The sequence below is a fragment of the Hylaeus anthracinus genome, unplaced genomic scaffold (genome assembly GCF_026225885.1).
Source record: "Hylaeus anthracinus isolate JK02 unplaced genomic scaffold, UHH_iyHylAnth1.0_haploid 11985, whole genome shotgun sequence".
In the NCBI taxonomy this organism is placed as follows: domain Eukaryota; kingdom Metazoa; phylum Arthropoda; class Insecta; order Hymenoptera; family Colletidae; genus Hylaeus; species Hylaeus anthracinus.
The window spans coordinates 6,596,485-6,606,120 of NW_026534333.1; the positions used below are offsets into that span (position 1 = coordinate 6,596,485).

The 9,636-nt window shown below is 41.1% G+C and overlaps 1 non-coding gene across 1 annotated transcript; it reads left to right on the top strand.

The window, feature by feature from the left end:
* The first annotated feature begins 644 nt into the window (after positions 1-644).
* On the top strand, positions 645-751 carry LOC128887420 (U6 spliceosomal RNA). The gene has a single exon (XR_008460032.1). It is a non-coding gene; the product is annotated as a U6 spliceosomal RNA (small nuclear RNA).
* Positions 752-9,636: the final 8,885 nt, after the last annotated feature.

Below are 9,636 nucleotides of genomic sequence, written 5' to 3' on the forward strand. Positions count from 1 at the left end.
AAAAGGAGTTTTAAATTTAATACGAAACAAATTCACAGAAGTAAACAGTACTCTGTTTTCCGTTTTAATTCGAGTAGCCTCGCGAACAGCCGTTAATGCGCAAATTGTGTTCGAGCGATACTCGAAACGCTGAACGAATACTTTTCGAGAGAGCGTTCGTTCGATCCGCGATTTGAGATCGGTCGTGGGCATAATGCGAATGCAACGGAACACAAGCGTGGCCCGGCTTAACATACTTGTACTTGTACCGGAAAAGAAATTTTATCAAGTACCTATCGTCGTCATTTCTTTTCCACGAGGCAGGAAAGAGGGAATCCGCGCACGCGAAGAAATACGAGAGGGCGAACACGAACACGAGAGAAAACGAGTACCAACCAACAGGAGAAATGACATCGCATCGGTTCGATATTTAGTGAAATATGAGCGAATGTTTCTTATTTTTATCGTTTGAACAACTGGCATGAACTATTTTTATTCTCTGACATGTAAGGAAAAACGTAAACGCACGAAGAGATTACAGTTGTATAGATCGCAGAATATAGTGCGCTTAAATCTCGGTAGATGGCGTATCCAGGTAAGAATTTCTCGCAAGCGCTCCACCCAGCCATCTTTTGTATATATACGGTTTCGAGATCGAGCCTGTTGTACTTGCTTCGGCAGTACATATACTAAAATTGGAACGATACAGAGAAGATTAGCATGGCCCCTGCGCAAGGATGACACGCAAAATCGTGAAGCGTTCCACATTTTTTGTAACTTTTTCATTTCATCAATTTTCTTATATACGACTACTATTTATATATACTTAATTTCGTTTACAAAGATACCACGTATTTAACCAGCATAAATTTTGTGCTTTAATCGTTATATTATCGATTCCAGCAGGTCTATGTATACCATTCTCTACACCTCGTTAATTTTTGACACATCCTTGGCAAAATTGTCCTACGATCCAACAAACATTCAACGCGTAACCTTGTATTAGGTTGTCCCGAAAGTTTCTTTCGCGAGTTGCACTCAATTATTTTATGTGATCGTGTTTCTATAAATAGACAATCTAATTTCATAGATATTCATGTTGTATGAGTAATGGAGCAAAATGAATCGTGCACAATTCAGTAACGTAACATAAAACATAGCAACTATTGTGCATGTATTACTTATTAATAAAGCGAAAGAAACTTTTTGGACAACCTAATACTATCGTTAGGTGAACAATGCTTCGAATCCTAGAGGGTAATCTAACGGATACAATGTTTCCTCTTCCAATTCCTTAGCCCTAACTCTTGATACTTCGACAAGCCAAGAGCTGTGGTCCAGCAGCGGCCATACCGAAGGTCTGACCTTGAAGGGATAAAAAATCTTCCCCAAGATGTCTCGAGCCTCGAAGGCACCTTTTCGTCCTGTCTCGCTTGGCCACGCATTCCCCTCTTTCTCGCGCCACTGGCTTTCCTCCACTCCTTCAATTAGTCACTTCCTCCTCCTTCGTTTCCGACGTTGCTCTCTCATTTTCTTTCTTATTCTGTTGTGCTCTCTTTCGTTCCAGCTCTTGTTCTCTTATTTTCTCCCTTATTCTTTCACTCTTCGAGTTCTCCCTCTTGCTTCCCTCTTTTCCACCTTACACTGTCTCGCCCTAACCAGTGGCGTAACCAGCTACTCTGAGATCATGCACAAAAAACGTATAACGGTCTTCGAAAAATCGCTTTCGAGAAAAGTAAACACTCTGTTTCTCGAAAACAAAAACTTGTCGGATCAAAATAAACTCACCTCTAAAATATTTCTGGTGTAACGATTCATTTTGAAGTTCGTGTTTTGCACGTGACGAACATCCTTGGTTACACCACTGGCCCTAACGTTCTCTCTCGTTCCGTCACTCTCTTCCTGATTTCCTTTTTCGTTTTCTTATTCCCTCGCGCTCCATGTACCCTCTAGTTGTCTCTTTCCCTCCCGTACTCCTTCGATCCGTGTTTCTTCATCGCGCCCTTGACCGCCTCTCTGTCCTTTCAGCAGTGCCCAACGTGACTTTCATTTCTTCTCTTCGTTCCTGTCTCTCTTCAACTACTGGATCGCTCCCCGCAGCCTTCGAAAGATCCCACCATCTCGCTTCCACTCGATTTTCTCTCGTTCCGTCTCACCAAATGATCTACAGCGTCTCCCTTCTCGTTTTGTCCAACATGGAACACGACTTCTCTCCTCCTCTTGATCGAGTGCTTTTATTGTACTCGCTCTTTCAGTCTTCGCCGTTGCTCTCTCTCTCTCTCTTTGTCTGCGCGACTCCCAGAGACGGGTAAAATTTTATTCGAATAAGAGATAACGATTAAGCATACCGTATAGCGATTTATTGTCTACGTTCATTTAATTGAACTGTTATTCGAACAAACCATTAGCAAATTAAGATGTAATTATGTTTATGTTACAATGGTAGCATATGTTTTCCAATCAATGTTTAGCAACATTTATCGCCATTATTAAAGTAAATTGTAGCTTTTATCGAAGACGTAAATGAGGCCAGGCTGTGCTCCAAGAATACAAAATGAAAGTCAGAATGGAGGAGGCAAGAGGACGCCATTTTGTATAGATACCCACAGTACTAGGTTATCTTTGGCTAGTATTGTTACGTACGTTGTAACATTGTATGTACATAATAAATTCATTAAGAAATTCTAGTCAGATGTATAGAGGGTTTCCTTCTCTCTGTTCGACTACCGAGTCGTTCCTTGCAGCCTTCGGAAGAGCTCTCCATCTTGCTTCCACTTGATTTTCTTTCGTTCCGACCCTTCCAGTGATCTACAGCATCTTCCTTCTCCTTCCGTCGAGCATGAAACTCGTTCTTCTTACTCTTGATCGAGTGCTTTTATTGTACTTGCTCTTTCAGTCTTCGGTGTTGCTCCGTCTCCGTCTAGAGCGCAACTCTAGCGAGGCTTTCCTCCCTTTCCGTTGTTCGGTGTACCTCGAAGGTTCGTGAAGTGTTTTCCTCCTTCTACCATCTTCGTTCGTCGCTGTCCTGCTCCAGACGACAGCCTTCGAATGCTTTTCTCGCTTGCTCTTACCTCCAGAACGATTTCCCTCTTACTATGGCTGTCGGAGTCAGACACCGGAGGAGCTTGTTTCCAGTGTGTGCCGCGTGTGTACACTGGACGACCGTGTGCGTGGAGTTATATCAATTTCTCTGCAATAACAGTACGATAGGAACGGTACAGCTACCTCCAAAATTACGTTTTGTAGATGGATCCGTGGAACGAAATATTTTATAGGAAATATATCATTTTATTTTTACGATAAAATAGCCACCGACGTTTCCAAAGGGCGAGGACCCCAAGTCGTAGAGACCGCATAATTTTCTTCGAGAATTGACGCTACGCGCCGCCGAAACACGTTTGCGCGTCTTATGCACTTGGCGAAAAGCTGATATGTATAACGTTTACGATAACGAGGCTCGTTTACGGCTGCACTGTGGACGTTAGTGGTGTCGTTATCTAGGAAATTCATAGAACCGTATCACCGAGTCGGTTCTCGTCCTCGTCTCCCTCTTGTTTCGTTAGTCTAGGTCAGTAATCGTACATTTAGAAAACCAGTTGCAGCACGTTACCACGCGAAATGTTTCATTAACTTGCAGGGAAAAACATAAGAAGGTAAATATAGCACAAGTGTTTCATAGTTTTGCAAATACAACGCGTGGAATACCTAGCTCGTTCGACCTGACTGTAATTCGCGCAAATGCATCATTAGCGGAAGATCCACCTTGGTAAGAGTTTATAACGAATCCCTACGGAATTACTGATTCGGTCACACTCTTTGTTCTTTGCTTATTTCAGTTAGTACTGGATTTTAACGATCTCACAATAATTGGAGCGTTTTCGCGGAATACTCTTTAATGTCAAATGAAGTTATGAAATGAATGCGATGTAAAATACATCGAGATGTAATGTGCTTCGATGTAATTAGGGTCTCGAACGATCCAAGCCGGTAAATTTGTTTGAAATCGCCGTAGAATTAAATAAACTCGTAGGTCGTTAATTAACCAGCTCGTACTAGATTCGACCATAAAAACCGCAAGTCTGACGAATTTCCAAACGTCCAGAGAACTTGGGCAATTACTAATAGGAGCTCGTTTAGCTTTTTGCTCACATTTTACGCGTGGTTGAGCCAGCGTCTAGTCTCGTTCTCTCTTTTATTGACCCAGGTTAGTAATTGTCGCTCTAGCCACGAAATATCTTGCCCACTGCACACTGAATGGGAACTTGAATGAAACGTACAGGGGAGAGGCGAAGTAAATGTAGCCGTGTCTACTTCTTGCTAAGAGCTCTACGATGAGAGTTTGCGTGTAGAACCGTGAAGTGTCGCGAACGATAATGGATTTCTCTGATCGGACCGGTGGATTTAATTGCTCCCAGCGTTTTGTAAGAATCATCGAGCGGGAACGAAGCTGCCAATTATTGCACAAACAGTTGGACATGACGACATTTTCATCGATTTTTATTTGTCACGCGTTCGTTCTAATCGTACCGAGCATTATATATTTGTAGCCAACATTTTCTAATCGCAGAAACTTGTTTACGTGTATTCTCTCCAAGGTATAAATAGAATATCAATCTTGGTCAGCCACTTGTACTAAATAATGCAAGGAATGTCGACGAACAAATACGTTTTGACAACAGTATCGGAAATTTCATAACCGATCGAAGAGCAGTCGCATTTTTACCGGTTCTGGCCACTATTGTTCGAAAAGAACAAGAAGGTCTTTGAATGCGTTGGAAACAATCGTCGATTGTTGCTCGAAGAGCAGCGCTCGATAATCAATGACGCTCGAGACGTTTGAGAAAATCCGGTATGAATGGCAGATCGTGTCGTGGAATTCCAAAACTGGCTCGTAGCTTTACGGAATTGCTTCATCGTTGCAATTACGTTGTTACATCACACGGCGGTATGTGTGTCACGAAAAACTCGTTTCTTCTCTGTAATCCAACATCTTCAAAACTTTGATAATGCTAGGAATGTTCGATTCGGTCGTTCATCACGTTCAGCCTGACGATATAGACGCTCGATTAGCCTTTATATCGGTACCGCATCTTCCATTTTCCACATTACCATCGGTTTCTTTCATTACTCGAGTCTACGAAAGCCTATCGATCATTTCCACGTGAGAGGTACAAGTATTCGTTGCAGCTTCTTCTAAAAGGGAACAAGATTTTTCCGAATGAACGTAACAATTTCGCGTTCTATTTGTTTAAGAAAACGCAAGCTAGCATCGAGGAGACGTCTCTACGAAAAACGTGTCGCTGGCAAAATTCTATCCCCAAAGGTATTCTATCCTACACGAGAATGCTTTTCGAAGTCGACTCCACGACAAATCCCGGTCACGAAGCATCGGCTTACTTCATCCAGATACCTTAAAAGGAATACGTCATACTCTACCCGATCCGTATCGGTTAAAGTATCCATTTACGAAACCAAAATTCGCTTCCCATCGAATTTTGACGCAGGTTAGGGATGGTTTTCGGAGCGTCGGTCGGTCCGTGATGGCCCTGAACCTGTGGGAGATTCATTTTTCAAGGGATCTAAGGACCTGCTCGTCCACTCTCTCCCCCACCCCTCGCCCCGCCCAGGGACCCAAGACCTGAAGACCATCGACCATCCAGCTTCGTCCTTCTAACAGTCTTTCTTCCTTCGTCTGTTCCTCTCCTCTCTTCCAGGGTTGTCCAAATGCCCGTTATTATTGTATTCCCCCCCCCCCCCCTCCCTCTCTCTCTCTCTCTCTCTCTCTCTTGACGAACTTACAGGATAAACACACGAATTTGCCGCACAAAAACGCGCCGATTTCGCCCAATGGAAATTTTCGAACGCTTCGAAAACCCTTTTGCCAGAAATCCTCGAATTCTTCTGCAGAAATTTTTCCGCCATGTTTATTCGATTGAAGTTTTGCAAATAAATAGCTTACTTGTAACGTGCCTTTGAGAGTGAGATTATTATTATTATTTTTTGAGAATCTCTTAAATATTATTATCGAATAACGTACGTACTTTGGGAATTGTCAAAAATAGAACCAGTAAGTATCGACTTCAAAATATTCTTGGATATAATGTCATAGTTGGGTGAGCGTCTAGCAAAGAAAATTCATGTTACAAGAGTACGATTGTTAAAATGAAGAAATTTTCAGGCATTTGGAGCCGATTGGGTTCGGCTGGAACTTTTCGTCCGGTCTGTACCATGCTGAGTTGTTTACATTTTAACGGATGGCGACGTTGCCAGTTCTACAGACCTGTTGTACTGCCCTCTCCACGCTCAGGCACTCATTAATTAAGCACCTTAATGACGTGTACGTGGAATCAATCGAGATTCGCGTAGAATTCTGGTATCGATCTAAAAAATATCCTAGATCGTATTTATTACCGACAACAGAATTTACCGAGTTCTATAACTTATCAAATGCACAAATACACAAGCTTAAATTAAGTTATCAATTTGATCTTTTCCGATCGATGGATCGGCCGAGAGATATAATTTAAAATTTCCGTACCAGCAGATTGAAGTTCAAAGATTGGAAATTTCATACTTCAAATAGCAATTACAAAATTTAGTATATTTTTATCGAGAAGCAAAGATTATTCGAATGATTACAGCGGGATTACCTTAATCCACTCGCGCCATTTATTTTATAATAGACTCCTATATATATATTTAAATAATTCCTACGTGCATACACGCGTTATAAATAATTCATTGCAAATTAGTTTTAAGTTGCATATAATTATCCGCTCGGCTGTTGTGTACTATATGTACTTATATTATTTTTCTTGCCTGCCTCAAAGACTTATCGTCAACAAATTAAACGAGCCGTAATCGCAACAATGGATACGTAACAATTTCTTCTTTTGCAAATGCTAAGTAGAGTTTCGCACATTAGTAAAAATAGATAAACAGAAAACAGGACAGAAGGACCACGTAGAAAATGGAAGCAACGCGGCGAAGGAAATGGAATAAATTATGGATAACAGATAACAAAAATGCATCCATTAACAAACTAGTACTATTTCCTATCTTCGACGCATAGGGCAGCCAGTCGCCGTGTCTCGAAAAATTGAAGTTCACAACTTCACGTAAACTTACGATTTGCAAAACTATACTAAACATAAATTATGAAGTAGTATCCAGTATACGTGAAAATAAAAACGTTACAGCATTTATCTCTCAAATCCCCCGCAACGGGGACATCGTGTAAATAAATAAGAATAATCTGCACTTCCTCGACGTAAAATAAATTTACACGAAACGATTGTACGAATTTTTAAGATAAATGTGCTCCAATCCGCCTAAAAACGTCTGTATCTTTTACGGCAAACACTTAAGCCGTGATAATAACACGTTTCCGATAAGAATCTTCGCGCTTTGAAATGTTGCGCGCACGGGAGATGCATTATCTCCGTGTAGATTACAGAAAAAAAATCATCTTAAGAGCACGCAGAACGTGTTTGCGGAGAGAACCTCTCGCGGCGCATCTGTTTAAATTTAACCGAGAATGATGACCGTTTTCATTTCACAAGTCGTCCGTTTACGCGTAATTTAATTCACCGTATTACGACGTTAGGGTGCAGATACGAAAACGGCAAATAATGGAAGTCAGGCAAAAACTATTGTATAATTTTTATTGCGGATGCGTAAGTTTTTCGCGAATAAGAAATTATTCACCGAGAATCTCGAGAGCTCCGAAGCCGAGGCTATGCTAGCTCCTCGGTAGATCCACCGCTGATCCTAGCCTTTGCCTCGATTTACCACGGTTATTCCTTTCGCTTGAAAGTGATGTACCCAATGTTTGTATTTTATTCCCATTTAGTATTTTATTTTCGTTTAACGCTGTCAATTATTTTGATTTTTCATCGCGTCCATCAAACGGGTACGCGGAGTAATCGCTTCGTTCTGTGAATTTCGTGTCGGGGTGTTTATTATCGTATCAGAAATTCCCTGCATTTAAGATGCATTACGAGGTTTTTATCGCTCGCGGTTCCCTCCTTTATGGTACGACTTCGTCGACCTCACCTCACCGTGGAAACGTTTTCATGTCCTAAAATATCTTCCGACCGCAAACACTTTCTAACGTGCAAAGATATTTTAACACGCGGACCAACAAAGCGGATCCCAGAACGAAAATACCTTTCCCGCGCAAAAACGATGCCCACGGCCTCCACCGCGGCGATCTACTTATAAGTTTAAGAATATCCGCCCAGGAAGAAGGGTAGATTTTCTTTGCCAATAGGACGTTTCCTTCGGGGACGATACTCGTATTTATTCTGTCAACATTTCAGTCGTATCGGTTTTTATATCAATCGTAAAATGAAATTCGCGTTGCTGTCTGCTTTCAAGATAGCGTTAGCCGAGTTTACGCTACTTACAGCTTAATTTATTCATCTGTTTCTCTTTCATAAAATGCTTGTGCAGTTCAATATAATTTCGATACGCACGCGAAGACCTGGCGCATATTTGCACGTTTCTCGAAGAGTATTACAGCGCACAGTTCGTAAGCGGCGTATTATTATTTTCTCTTTCGAAGTGCATTTGAAACTTTCCCGTGTATATCGCTGTTTGTGAGACGTATCAAAGTTAAATGGCGATAAAGAAGCCTGAACAGTTGTGTGGGCTCGTCGTTCGTGCTCCCGAATGATAACTCCTTATCATATCCGGCTCCCTTTACACTCGTGTATGCACAGCACACATACATCATCGCGGTTGCTGGAAGCTAAACTCTTGCGGTGTCTTCGAACGTTCTAAGCAGTACTACATCAAAACACGGACTCTTTCGACGCCTGATTTATTTCGTAACAGACAACCGTAAGAAATAATCTCTTTCGGAGCGATAACAAAATTAATACTCCTCGAGGTTCGCGTTGCAATCGATACATACACGGTCTGTCTAAAAAGAAACCGAACTTTTGGTATTGAAAGAAAAAAGTACAAGTAAAGTTTTTACACACACGTTATTTGCTCAAAATAATCTCTCTCTGCGTCGATACAGCGTGTAGACCGCGTAATTAACATTTCGAAGGACCTTTGCAGCTCCTGTTTTGGTACTCCGTTCAGTACGGCGGTTACAGCGGCCTGAATCTCCGAAATGTTGCTATAATGTGTCCCTTTCATTGGAATTTTCAATTTTGGAAAAAGAAAATAATCGCAGGGAGACAGATCAGGCGAGTAGGGTGAATGATCCAAGATAACAATGCCAATTTCAATGAAACGGACACTTTATAGCAATATTAGTATTAGGTTGTCCGAAAAGTTTCTTCCGTGAGTTGCATTCAATTATTTTCTATGGCAGTGTTTCTATAAATAGACAATCTAATTTCTTAGACATTGATGCTGTAACAGTAACGAAGCGAAATGAATCGTACACAATTCGGTAATGTAACATAAAACATAAAATATTGCGTACATATTAATTATTAATAAAACGAAAGAAACTTTTGTGACAAACTAATACTTTTTTCTTTTTATAGCAAAAGTTCGGTTTCTTTTTAGACAGACCGTGTATGGATATTTGTAATATAAGAGTGATTTATTAAAATTGACATCGACGTTAGTAGACGAGTGAAAAGTCTATGGTGGATTCAACGAAAGGATCGACTTGGCAATCCTCCAATTTGCCTC